Raw genomic sequence first — 14,757 nt, 5'->3', positions numbered from 1 at the left:
TTTTTCTATTGATTTACAGGTGCTTCTTAGATATTCTAACCTAAAACTTGTTAATCTTAAACTCTGTCAATAACTTCTAATTGGGCTTTTATCTGTTAACTTTGTCTATGATGACATTCAGTTCAGTTCAGTCGCTTAGTCGTGTCCGACTTTTTGTGACTCCATGAATCGCAGCACACCAGTCCTCCCTGTCCATCACCAACTCCTGGAGTTCACTCAGACTCACGTCCATCGAGTCAGTGATGCCATCCAGTCATCTCATCCTCTGTTGTCCCCTTCTCTTCCTTCCCCCAACCCCTCCCAGCATCAGAGTCTTTTCCAATGAGTCAACTCTTTGCAATCTTCCATTTTGATGTAAAATCAATCGAAATTTACCTGTTTTTTTAAAAAACTTATGATCCAGCAATCCCACTGCTGGGCATACACACTGAGGAAACCAGAAGGGACAGAGACACATGTACCCCAATGTTCATCGCAACACTGTTTATAATAGCCAGAACATGGAAGCAACCTAGATGTCCATCAGCAGATGAATGGATAAGAAAGCTGTGGTACATATACACGATGGAGTATTACTCAGCCATTAAAAAGAATACATTTGAATCAGTTCTAATGAGGTGGATGAAACTGGAGCCTATTATACAGAGTGAAGTAAGCCAGAAAGAAAAACACCAATACAGTATACTAACGCATATATATGGAATTTAGAAAGATGGTAACAATAACCCTGTGTATGAGACAACAAAAGAGACACTGATGTATAGAACAGTCTTATGGACTCTGTTGGAGAGGGAGAGGGTGGGAAGATTTGGGAGAATGGCATTGAAACATGTATAATATCATGTATGAAACTAGTTGCCAGTCCAGGTTCGATGCACGATACTGGATGCTTGGGGCTAGTGTACTGGGATGACCCAGAGGGATGGTATGGGGAGGTAGGAGGGAGGAGGTTTCAGGATGGGGAACACATGTATACCTGTGGCAGATCCATTTCGATATTTGGCAAAACTAATACAATATTGTAAAGTTTAAAAATAAAATAAAATTTAAAAAAAAGAAAGAAAAAAATAAAAAATTAAAAACTCTGAATTTTTTATTCTGCTTTAACATTTCCCCACCTATCCCTTGGGACTTAAAACCCTCAATTCTATTTTCTAGACTCACTTCCAGCCTAATATAGATTACAGGCACTTGTTCCTTTCTACCTTCTATTCTGAGTGATGTCTCACTCCTGGCATTTTCTAGCCTGGCCCATTCTTAACTCTAGTTGAATCATCTTCCTAAAAATACCACAGCTCCCACTTTATTTTTCTTTCTGTTCTTTCTCTCTTCTATTTGTGAGCCAGGACCTTCAACCAAAGGACCTTGAAAGTTCCTGGATATCATTCTATTTCATATTCTCGAGGGAATTTAGTTTTACATTTCTATTCATCCATCCGGATGTCATTTTTCCTCCTAGGAATAATGTGAATGTTCCATGAAATGAAAAGTATGGATCTCTGGGCCTTATTAACAACTTGATCCTAAAATCAATGTAATAGCCTACTTTTTGCCCATGGCACTAACATTATTTTGAATAAGTGATGTGAAGGTGTTACAGATTGACAGGCCCTTTCATGTTTTGTGACTATTATCTTTTTGATAGAAATAAACTGATTTTGATTATGATAAAACCTGAGTCTGATTTCATATAAACCACCATGCAGTTCTACCCATTACAATTGTGAGCCATAGAGAGCTAGTATTCTTCTTGACAGAAATTTAGATGCAACCAGCTTGATGCATTTGGCTCACATAGATACATTTTAGCAAATGAAAATAGGAATTAAAGTTTGCATCAAAAGACGTGCTCATTAGTCAGATCTGAGTACTCTGTGGTGTTTTCCATGACAGAAAAATCGTCTTGATTTTCAAAGCTATTCTTTTTGGCCAGTGTTCATAACAAATAAAAGTTTGGATATCTTAGAACTCAAAGAGAAAATCACAGCCATTTCTCCACAAATTATCTTTTGCACCACAAGTAAATTTTAGTTTCTTAAAAAATCCTGTTGAGAATAGTTAATTTTAAAAGCACTCCAGCCAAGATTTAGTGGTATTTGTAAATATTTCCCTATTACATAAGCCAGATTCTAATATTTTGTTCTTACATTTTGTCATCAGGAAAACATAGACTAAATTTAAAACAAAAAAGGTGAATTTTAGAGTTTGATTTAAATATTTTGTAAAAATTAAGGAAAATAATGCTAAATGTAATTTCATGGCACAAGTTTTAAAACAAATAATACATCTTAATAATTTTATTATTATATTATTAATAAATATTAGCTAAAAATACCCAAAGGTATAGAATTTATAGAAGGATATATATTTTAGCAGTTCCTCAATCTAACCTAAAAAAGAGATTTCACTGTTAACATGTGCGATTTAATATCTGAATATCATTGGTGTGTGTAGCTCCAAAAACATTTTGCTAGCTTTGAGCCATATCAAAAGTATATGCAAGTCTTTGGTCTTATAGCCTTAGCAACTCTGGATCCTGAGAGTCAATTTTAATATTTAATTTGTTTACCAACTATGAAATTTTATTGAGAGTCCCTTGGACTGCAAGGAGATCCAACCAGTCCATTCTTAAAGAGATCAGTCTTGGGTGTTCACTGGAAGGACCGATGCTAAAGCTGAAACTCCAATACTTTGGCCACCTCATGCAAAGGGTTGACTCATTGGAAAAGACTCTGATGTTGGGAGGGGTTGGGGGAAGAAGGAGAAGGGGATGACAGAGGATGAGACGGCTGGATGGCATCACCGAGTTGATGGACATGAGTCTGAGTAAACTCTGGGAGTTGGTGATGGACAGGGAGGGCCTGGCGTGCTGCCATTCATGGGGTCGCAAAGAGTCTAACACGACTGAGCAACTGAACTGAACTGAACTGATGAAATTTTATTTGCTCTATTATTTCAAATTTGGAGGCTTTTAAATTTTAAATGTGATTGAACATCTTTCAATATTTATTGGCCATTTTAATTTCTTTTCTAAGTAGTGACAAATTAAGCTCTATGTGTTATTTCTGTTTGCTTATTTTATCCTTTGTGATATTGATTTATAAGAATGTTTTGCCTAAGCAAATTAATTCTTGTCATGAGTTGATTTATGCTTATTTTAAGAGTTTGAGATTTCCTATTATTTTTAAGTATCTATGTGCATGTGGGTGACTTCCCTGGTGGCTCAATGATAGAGAAGCCCCCTGCAATGCAGGAAATGTGGGTCTATTCCTGGGTCTGAAAGATCCTTTGGGAAAGGAAATGTCACCCCACTTCATTGTTCTTGCCTGGAAAATCTCTTGAACAGAGCAGCCTGGCAGGCTACCCTCCATGGGGTTTCAAAAGAGTAGAACATGACTTAGCCATTAAACACACCTCAAACACACACACACAAACACATGCTTATGTGTAGTCAATGTAATTGATCCTCATTTTATGAACGTTCATGTCCTGTCCTTACTGGGGAGGCAACTCATCCCAGTATTCTTGCCTGGGATATCCCATGGGCAGAGGAGCCTGGCAGGCTTACAGTCAATGGGGTTGCAAGGAGTAGGACAGGACTTAGTTGACAATGATGAACAACAACTAGCTTATGATGAACCAGTTTTCAGGGCAGGAAGAGAAATGCAGACATACAGAATGGACTTTTGGACACAGAATGGGAAGGAGAGGGTTGGGCAAATCGAGAGAATAGTACTGGCATATATACATTACCGTGCATAAAACAAATAGCAGGAAGCTGCTTGTAGCATAGGGAGCTCAGCTCCATGCTCTGTGATGACCTGGAGGAATGGGATGGGGTCAGTGGGTGGGAGGCTCAACAAAGAGAAGATATATGTATACATATGGCTGATTCACATTGTTGTGCAGCAGAAACTAACACAACACTGTAAAGCAATTATATTCCAATTTAAAAAGGAGAAATGTGAAAAAAAAATACCATTAAGGCTTTATGTAACACAGTGTAAGATTGCAAACGTGAAAATATAAAGCACCATTGAACTGTGCACTTTAAAAAAAAAAAAACTATTTTAAATGAAAAGCTAAAATAAAAAAGAAGTTAGGAAAAATCCTTATAGAGAAAATGTTTCTCTTTAAGTTTACAGTTTTATTTTTGGGTATAATATCGATCTACCTATAAATTATTTGGGAATATTGGGATATTTGCTTTTAGGTTAAGCAAATTTGGTATTCAGTTCAGTTCAGTTCAGTCACTCAGTCATGTCCAACTCTTTGTGACCCCATGAATCGTAGCACGCCAGGCCTCCCTGTCCATCACCATCTCCCGGAGTTCACTCAGACTCACGTCCATTGAGTCAGTGATGCCATCCAGCCATCTCATCCTCTGTCGTCCCTTCTCCTGCCCCCAATCCCTCCCAGTATCAGAGTCTTTTCCAATGAGTCCACCCTTCACATGAGGTGGCCAAAGTACTGGAGTTTCAGCTTTAACATCATTCCTTCCAAAGAAATCCCAGGGCTGATCTCCTTCAGAATGGACTGGTGGGATCTCCTTGCAGTCCAAGAGACTCTCAAGAGTCTTCTCCAACACCACAGTTCAAAAGCATCAATTCTTCGGCACTCAGCTTTCTTCACAGTCCAACTCTCACATCCATACATGACCACTGGGAAAACCATAGCCTTGACTAGATGGACCTTTGTTGGCAAAGTAATGTCTCTGCTTTTGAATATGCTATCTAGGTTGATCATAACTTTTCTTCCAAGCAGTAAGTGTCTTTTAATTTCATGGCTGCAGTCATCATCTGCAGTGATTTTGGAGCCCCAAAAAATAAAGTCTGACACTGTTTCCACTGTTTCCCCATCTATTTGCCATGAAGTGATGGGGCCAGATGCCATGATCTATGTTTTCTGAATGTTAAGTTTTAAGCCAACTTTTCACCCTCCTCTTTCACCTTCATCAAGAGGCTTTTTAGTTCCTCACGGTCAGCAAATGTTCGAAATGCAGTACTTGGATGCAGTCTCAAAAATGACAGAAAGATCTCTGTTTGTTTCCAAGGCAAACCATTCAATATCACAGTAATCCAAGTCTGTGCCCCAACCAGTAATGCTGAAGAAGCTGAAGTTGAACGGTTCTATGAAGACCTACAAGACCTTTTAGAACTAACACCCAAAGAAGATGTCCTTTTCATTATAAGGGACTGGAATGCAAAAGTAGGAAGTCAAGAAACACCTGGAATAACAGGCAAATTTGGCCTTGGAATATGGAATAAAGCACGGCAAAGACTAATAGAGTTTTGCCAAGAAAATGCACTGGTCATAACAAACACCCTCTTCAAACAACACAAGAGAAGACTGTACACATGGACATCACCAGGTGGTCAAACTGAAATCAGATTGATTATATTCTTTGCAGCCAAATACAGAGAAGCTCTATACAGTCAACAAAAGCAAGGCCAGGAGCTGAATGTGGTTCTGATCATGAACTCCTTATTGCCAAGTTCAGACTTAAATTGAATAAAGTAGGGAAAATCACTAGACCCTTATGTTTATACAGTGGAAGTGAGAAATAGATTTAAGGGACTAGATCTGATAGATAGAGTGCCTGATGAACTTTGGAATGAGATTCGTGACATTGTACAGGAGACGGGGATCAAGACCATCTCCATGGAAAAGAAATACAAAAAAGCAAAATGGCTGTCTGGGGTGGCCTTACAAATAGCTGTGAAAAGAAGAGAAGTGAAAAGCAAAGGAGAAAAGGAAAGATATAAGCATCTGGATGCAGAGTTCCAAAGAATAGCAAGAAGATAAAAAAGCCTTCCTCAGCGATCAATGCAAAGAAGTAGAGGAAAACAACAGAATGGGAAAGACTAGAGATCTCTTCAAGAAAATTAGAGATACCAAGGGAACATTGCATGCAAAAATGGGGTCGATAAAGGACAGAAATTTGGTGTAGACTTAGCTTTAAATTTCCCAAATGGCCATTAAATAATCCACATATTCTTTTACTTAATGTTCTTTTATATTCAGAAGTATGGGTATTCTTTGTTCATATATCCCATTGTATCAAATATTGTTGCTTTGTAACATACTTTATTAATTTTAAAAACTACTCTAATTTTTTTTTCTATTTCTTGTTTAACTTGCCTCAGAGGCTATATAAAAGAATGTAAGTTAAAAGTATTGTAACTTACTTAGTCACAGTGAAACTGTAAACTTGTTTTAGGAGGACAAAATAGTTAAATAGAGTAGAGAATGTGGTTCATTTTCCTCAAGTGGATGCTCTTACAATTATCAGAGTGTTAATGATTTCTAAATGTGTTTATGCACTTTAATACCTAGAAGTGCTACATTTGTTAATAGGACTTGTCTTTCTACTTTACTTTCTAGTGGCATTTTTTAGTGCAAATGATTTATTTTCAGAATGTGCTACTTGCTAAAAGTTTATAATTTTAACAAATTTTTAGGAAAAAATTACTGAATTTTGCAATTTTAGTATATTTGATGTAAAAAGAGCATTGCTTTCTTTCATCACAGTTGAACATTATAATTAATTAACTTCTCAATTCATTTCATTGACTAATAAATAAAGAAATGACATGAAATTATCATGCTATAGTGGGAATTTCTTATTTTTTCCATTCTTTGAAGGGAATTATGACAACAATCTATGAAAAATCTTTTTTCATTTGCAAGCAGTCATTGCTGTTTTAAACTTCACCTGTTTCACTATAAATTAGATGGAATAAAAATATCTTCCTTATTTATTTGAATTATTGATTCAATTCAGTTCACAAAGTAAAGGAAATAAATTATCAAATGTATATTTTAAGACAGCTTCATTTACAATATAGTTTCATTACATTATGAAAATAACTTCCACGTTTTCAACCTTTGGTTTTCCTTATTTTCAAGTTGTTTTGAACTCATTTTTAAAATTAATTTTCTTCTTTATAGTTTATTATTTTAAAAATTAATTTATTTGTTTTAATTGGAGGCTAATTACTTTATAATATCATGGTGATTTTTGCCATACATTGACATGAATCAGGCATGGGTGTTCATGTGTCCCTGATCCCAAAACCCTCCTCTTACCTCCCTCCTCATCCATCCCTCTTCTTATAGGTCCTATTTCCATGAGCTTTATTTTTATTTTAATTTTTTTAGCTATGAAAGTATGATAACACTTTTACAGGAGACGTGGAAAATAAAGAACAAGGTTATATACAGTTCCACTATATATTAAAATTATTTTTAAGTAAATAAGATTTTTAGTTGGAGTTTCAATATCAAACTCTTAAAAATTAATAGAATGAATATATAGGGAAGTAGAAGGATATGCTGCTGCTGCTAAGTCGCTTCAGTCCTGTCTGACTCTGTGCGACCCCATAGAAGGCATCCCACCAGGCTCCTCTGTCCCTGGGATTCTCCAGGTAAGAATACTGGAGTGGGTTGCCATTTCCTTTTCCAATGCATGCATGCATGCTAAGTCGCTTCAGTCATGTCCGACTCTGTGCAACCCTATGGACAGCAGCCCACCAGGCTCATCTATCCACGGGATTCTCTAGGCAAGAATACTGGAGTGGATTGTCATTTCCTTCTCCCGTAGAAGGATATAGTAGATCTGATATCAATTTCTAACATAATTCCATAGCGATAAGAGAACAGACTCTATGATTTCAATACCTTTAGGCCATGAAGTTTTTGCACCTTGTTTCATGTCCCTGGATATATTTCAGTGTCTCTAGTTTACAGTCTATGGGAACTTGAATTTGTATCCTACTGCTGTGTGAAAATTGTATAAATCTTAATTATTTGAATTGATTCACAGTGTTTTCAGGTCTACTATATCCTTCTACTTTTTCTGTTTTAAATTTTTATTTATTTATTTATTTTGTGGAGGTAACAGCTATTTTTATTAAAGTGAAATCAGAGGGGCCACAAGAACAGGAAGTTAGTTCTTGGATGCAAGAATCCTGTTGGGTGACAGAGAAAAGAGAAAGACTGCTTTATCTTAAAAATAAGGGACCCAAGGTGACTTTATATACAAGGTATAAAAGACTGGCATGAGTATTAGCTTGAATAGGAAAATGGGAACTCTTTCTCTGAGCTCAGGAAGAAAGAATTAAAGCCATAATTAAGGTTGCACAGGAGAGAATAAATACTTGAGTGACTCACATGTAAAACAGACTGTAAACAAGAGAATGAGATTTGAGGTTAATGGAGGGTCATCTTGCCTAGGCCGCCATATGTCACAAGGCATTAACAAGTCTGTCCCCCCAGGGTGAGGGTCAGGGTGGGAGAGTGTGAGGCGTCAACTTTTATCTTTTGATGTACATTTAAATAAATTGTACTAAAAAGCAGGGAGAAAAGTTGAATCTGATGTAGTGAACTGGATCCATACTACCCTTGAAGACTTTTATTATTAATCCACTACAGCATTTGTGATTTGTTCAGTTTTTTTTTTTAATTTCCAAAATATAAGACTCCAAAGAAATCTAATAACAAACTCACATTTTCTGTATGTACAATTCTTCCTCATCTCTTCCTTTTCTATTTTAAACATTTTGAATTAAGAGTGAAATTTAAGAGCTCTTAATGTATATATTTAAAAGTACTGAATGTGTATGTCTAATACACACATAATTATTATGTAATAAATACTTAAATGTGTATATTTATAAGATACTGTGTATGTTTATAAAGTACTGAATTTCCAGTATTTTGCTCACCTGATGCAAACAACTGACTCATTGGAAAAGTCCCTGATGGTGAGGAAGATTGAGGGCAAAAGAGTAGAGGACATCAGAAGATGAGATGGCTGGATTGCATCATTTGATGCAATGGACATGAACTTAGGAAAACTTTGGCAGATAGTGAGGGACAGGGAGGCCTGGCATGCTTCAGTTCATGGGATCACAAAGTCAGACATGACTGGGCAACTGAACAACAACAGTGTGTATATTTATATATTTGCTACTAGTTAACTTGTTTTGTTAACCAGTCCATTCTGAAGGAGATCAGCCCTGGGATTTCTTTGGAAGGAATGATGCTAAAGCTGAAACTCCAGTATTTTGGCCACCTCATGCAAAGAGTTGACTCATTGGAAAAGACTCTGATGCTGGGAGGGATTAGAGGCAGGAGGAGAAGGGGAAGGCAGAGGATAAGATGGCTAGATTGCATCACTGACTCGATGGACATGAGTCTCAGTGAACTCCGGGAGTTGGTGATGGACAGGGAGGCCTGGTGTGCTGCGATTCATGGGATCGCAAAGAGTCAGACATGACTGAGCGACTGAACTGAACTGAACTGAACTTGTTTCGTATCTGTTGTGGCTTAATATGTTTTACATTTATGTCAAAAATAGTATTGCCTGTTCAGAATGCATGCTATAAGGTTTAAGTAATGAAATTACTAATTCAGAGTCTCTGGTACAGAACAGGGGATGTGGTTCTGAGTTGAAATATTTGGAGAAATTTTTAAGGAGGTGTAATGTTTACCAATTTTGGTCTAACAAATTCATTGACAGAGGTCTACAAAGTAATCAAGATTTGCTTTATCTAGTATCATGAACGTCAAAATGTTAGTCATTCAGTCATGTCCAATTGTTTGTGACCCATGGACTGTAGCATGAAAGACTCTGTCCATGAAATTCTCCAGCTAAGAATATTGGAGTGGATAAAGTGAAGTGAAGAGAAAGTCACTCAGTCATGTTCGACTCTTGGTGACCTCATGAACTATACAGTCCTTGGGATTCTCTAGTCCAGAACACTGGAGTGGGTAGCCTTTCCCTTCTCCAGGATCTTCCCAACCATTCACTTTTCCAGGGGATCTTCCTGACCCAGGAATCGAACCTGTATCTCACACATTGCAGGCAGATTCTTTACCATCTGAAACACCAGGGAAGCTCCATCTAGTAGCATATTTGTCAGTATTTCCCCCTAATTTGGTGATAAGGATGAGGGTAATGAAGATGATTTGTTGCTAGCAATAAATAAGAAACAATATCATCTTCCTTATGAGAATGGCCTCATGAATGACAGTTCCACTAGGTCTGTAGTACAGAATCAGCTTCATTGCTTTCCCAAAAGGGTTGTCTTCTCACCTCATATTGATTATAGAGTAACATATTTCTCCATCAGTATGAAATGATTCTACTAAAGACTTTGTGCCTTACTGGTAAAAAAATATAGAAAAGATAAGATTCAATAAAGTAGGTAAGTTCAGTTCAGTCACTCAGTCATGTTCAACTCTTTGAGACCCCATGGACTGCAGCATGCCAGGCTCGCATGTCCATCACCAACTCCTGGAGCCTATGCAAACTCGTGTCCATCACATCGGTGATGCCATCCAACCATCTCATTCTCTGTCATCCCCTTCTCCTCTCGCCTTCAATCTTTCCCAGAACCAGGGTCTTTTCAAATGAGTCAGTTCTTCCCATCAGGTGGCCAAAGTATTAGAGTTTCAGCTTCAGCATTAGTCTTCCAATGCATATTCAGGACTGATTTTCTTTAGGATGAACTAGTTGGATCTCCTTGAAGTCCAAGGGACTCTCAAAAGTCTTCCTCAACACCACAGTTCAAAAGCATCAATTCTTCAGTGGTCAGCTTTCTTTATAGTTCAACTCTCACATCCAAACACGACTACTGGAAAAACCATAACCTTGACTAGATGGACTTTGTTGGCAAAGTAATGTCTCTGCTTTTTAATATGCTGTCTAGGTTGGTCATAGCTTTTTTTCCAAGGAGCAAGTGTCTTTTAATTTCATGGTTGCAGTAACCATCTGCAGTTATTTTGGAGCCCCTCAAAATAAAGTCTGTCACTGTTTCCATTGCTTCCCCATCTGTTTGCCATGAAGTGATGGGACCAGATGCCATGATTTTAGTTTTCTGAATGTTGAGTTTTAAGGCAACTTTTTTACTCTCCTCTTTCACTTTAAATGGAGAATTTATTCAGAACTAGAAAAGACAAGTCTTAGAATTAAAGAACGTCAAAGACTAAAATTAAGATTGTGAGATTGGTAGCCATTTATAGATGTAAAAATGATAGTGATAAAAGTTCCTCTCAAAAAAATAAATTAATTAAATAAAAATTCCCTCTCAGAAGCTAGATACAAAGTTATTAATTGATGCTTTAATAAAAAAAGAAGGCTGATGGTGCTTTTGGACAGCTCATGAGTGAACCAATCTGAAAACATCATTTAAAGTTAGAAACCAGTTGTAACTTCTATGTTGATCAAAGCTGTGATACCAAGTGGTGATAAAATTGTGCCTTCACTGATGTACATAGCATATGGCTTCAGAAAATTGGCTTGGAGATATTTCCTGCAGGACAAGTTTTTTTCTGGATAATTGTGAATATTACCTTTTCCTGGACAAAAATGATAGGCATCTCTGATGAATTAATCTATGATCAGAACTTTCAACATTATACTTGATGAGTAAATTGAGAAATAAAGGTTTTTACCATTCTTGATGTTTATAAATCTTTAAATTTTTCACATGATAATGGCATGTCATATAAAGTTTTAATGTTCAATATACTTTCCTTCTTTGCCAAAAGTTTTCTGAAACTAACCAGCTTTTGATCTAGAATGTTTCACTCCCTTTTCATGGAGAACCACTTCTGAATCCTGGTACGCATCTGTTGGGTCTTCACTGTAGATTTTGCAGTTCATCAGAGATGGGAAGAGGATGCAGATGTTGCCCATGAGGACATGGACCACAGAAGAGAGGTGCTTCCCAAAGTGGTGCACCACAGTCAGACTGATGATTGGAATATAGAAAAACAGAACAGCACAGATGTGAGAGACACAGGTCTGCAAGGACTTGAACCACTCCTCTGGGGATAGAATAGCCAAGACAGTGCAGGATCAGAATATAGGACTCAAGAATTAATATGGAATCAAATAAAAGAGTACAAATCACCAGAGCCAAGGCATAGAAACTGTTGAAACAAATGTTGGAGCAGGATAACCTCAGCAGGTCTTGGTGAAGACAGAAAGAATGAAAGATTATGTAAGAATGGCAGGAGCGGAAACACTTTAGACGGATAATGGGAGCAATGAAAATAAAACTCCTAATTATGAGCATAAAACTCTTAATTAAAATCTCAAGCCTGATTTTGATGATCTTGGTGTTGGTTAATATGGATGTACATCCCAGGGGATTACAGATTGCTGTAAAATGATCAAAAGCCATGTCAAGAAGGACTCCAGACTGTGTGAGGGAGAGGCCATGCAAAAAGTAGGTTTGGGCAATGCAGGCATCCAGGTTGACTTCCTGGCTGAGCCGCCACAGGATCCCTAGGACTTAATATTTTGTAAAATATTCTGAAACCTTGGTGATAGCAAAATAGATTATATATAATATTTTGAATAGCTGATATTATTTGATATTTTCAAATGAGTGAGATATGAGAAAATAAAGTATACAGTTGTATTTCAGATTTTAATATATGCTTGGTACGTTTTTGCTGAACTAAATAATTTCAACTACAGAATTATAATTAGAATGTTAATAATTTAATGTTATGCTGTGCTCTGCTTAGTTACTCAGTCATGTCCAACTCTTTGCAACCCAATGGACTGTAGCCGGCCAGGCTCCTCTGTCCATGGGGATTCTCCAGGCAAGAATACTGGAGTGGGTTGTCATGCCCTCCTCCAGGGGATCTTTCCAACTCAGGAATCAAACCCAGGACTTCTGCATTACAGGTGGATTCTTTACCATCTGATCCACCAGGGAAGCACATGAATACTGGAGTGGGTAGCTTATCCCTTCTCCAGGGGACGTTCCTGACCCAGGAATTGAATCTAAGTCTCCTGTATTGCAGGTGGATTCTTTACCAGCTGAGCTACCAGGGAAACCCTCCTAACACATCAGATCAGATCAGATCAGTCACTCAGTCATGTCCGACTCTTTGCAATCCCATGAATCGCAGCACGCCAGGCCTCCCTGTCCATCACCAACTTCCAGAGTTCACCCAGACCCACGTCCATCGAGTCAGTGACACCATCCAGCCATCTCATTTCCTAACACATAGTAAATGTTAAAAAAAAATGTTCCTTAATACGATCATTATGAAAACAGAGGCTCTGATTTTAACTGGCTTATAAGAATTATCAATCATATGCAAAATTATGTGACTTTAAGCAATGTTTTATATTTGCTAGCACATGAACTCTTTGAATACTTACGCCATGCATTCAAAAAAGAACAAGAGAGCTTGTAGCTGAAGTTAAGGGAAATAAAATGAAATTTGATGTTAATAGCAATAGCTTGTTTTATATAAAAGATATCTGCATCCCTTCAAATAAAATGTAAACATCAATCAGGGAGGAAAGAATCTACTAAAGCTTCCTGGATCTCTCTATCCAAAGCTCATTTCCAAACTTCCCAGGATGATAATTTTTTTTTTCTTGTAAATTTGGTGACAATGAAAGAGGAGAGTGAAAAAGTTGGCTTAAAACTCTACATTCAGAAAACTGAGATCATGGCGTCTGGTCCCATCACTTCAAGGCAAATAGAAGAGGAAACAATGGAAACAGTGAGAGACTACATTTTGAGACTCCAAAACCACTGCAGATGGTGTCTGCAACTATGAAGCTTGCTCCTTGGAAGAAAAGCTATGACCAACCTAGACAGCATATTAAAAAGCAGAGACATTACTTTACCAACAAAGGTCCGTCTAGTCAAAGCTATGGTTTTTCCAAGTAGTTATGTATGGATGTGAGAGTTGGACTATAAAGAAAGCTGAGCGCTGAAGAGTTGATGCTTTTGAACTGTGGTTTTGGAGAAGACTCTTGAGAGCCTCTTGGACTGCAAGGGGATCCAATCAGTCCATCCTAAAGGAAATCAATCCTGAATATTAATTGGAAGACTGATACTGAAGCTGAAACTCCGATACTTTGGCCACCTGATGTGAAGAACTGACTCATTGGAAAAGATCCTGATGTTGGGATAGATTGAAGGCAGGAGAAGGGGACAACAGAGGATGAGATAGTTGGATGTCATTACCAACTTGATGGACATGAATTTGAGCAAGCTCCAGGAGTTGGTGATGGACAGGGCCTGCTGCAGTCCACGGGGTTGCAAAGAGTTGGACACAACTGAGCAACTAAACTGAACTGACTCGCAATATTATTCAAAACTTGGTGAAGTGAAAAGTCTGCTCTGAACACACTCCCAATGGGTTTTCTCCCATTCTTCCCAAGGGACATGGTCACTGTATGTTGCATCACTCATCTTCAACATCTCCCAGGATCTGGGATTTACTCCAGTGGCTCCTATACCATTTGCACCTGCATAAATCTTGCTTCTCCTAGAATCTAAAGGTCACTGTGACCCAAGGAAAAAAAAAAAGAGTCTATCAATTTTCAAGATTGGCAAGAACATCTCTACATCCGTGAATGACAGTTGTCTTTTACTAAGTCTCTGAAACATGAGTGTTAGAATGGACAACATCACTGATAAATGACTGTTATAAATGACTTAGTGCCTTATGTAACAAGCAGAGTTTAATTCTCTTAACCCAACAGCTGTGCTTTGCAATTTATTTCACTGGGGTTTACATGTAAACAACCCAAATGTGTTTTCTTTTTCTACTTTGCATGCTTAAACATTATTATTCTTTGCAAAGTAAAAGATCATTCATATTTGAGACCTGTAATGTGAAGCATTCAGCTAAAAATTGGTGGTGACCTTGTGGATATGACCTCTGAGCCCTCTGATGGGGCCAAAAATCTAATAACAGGGAAGTTTCATG

General features: G+C 37.6%; 1 pseudogene; it reads right to left on the bottom strand.

Annotated features, from left to right (window-relative positions):
* Positions 1 to 11,592: 11,592 nt before the first annotated feature.
* Positions 11,593 to 14,212, bottom strand: LOC109568952 (olfactory receptor 51V1-like; annotated as a pseudogene).
* Positions 14,213 to 14,757: the final 545 nt, after the last annotated feature.

This window comes from Bos indicus, chromosome 15 (assembly GCF_029378745.1).
Source record: "Bos indicus isolate NIAB-ARS_2022 breed Sahiwal x Tharparkar chromosome 15, NIAB-ARS_B.indTharparkar_mat_pri_1.0, whole genome shotgun sequence".
NCBI classification, from domain to species: domain Eukaryota; kingdom Metazoa; phylum Chordata; class Mammalia; order Artiodactyla; family Bovidae; genus Bos; species Bos indicus.
This window is presented reverse-complemented; position numbering and strand designations above follow the sequence as displayed.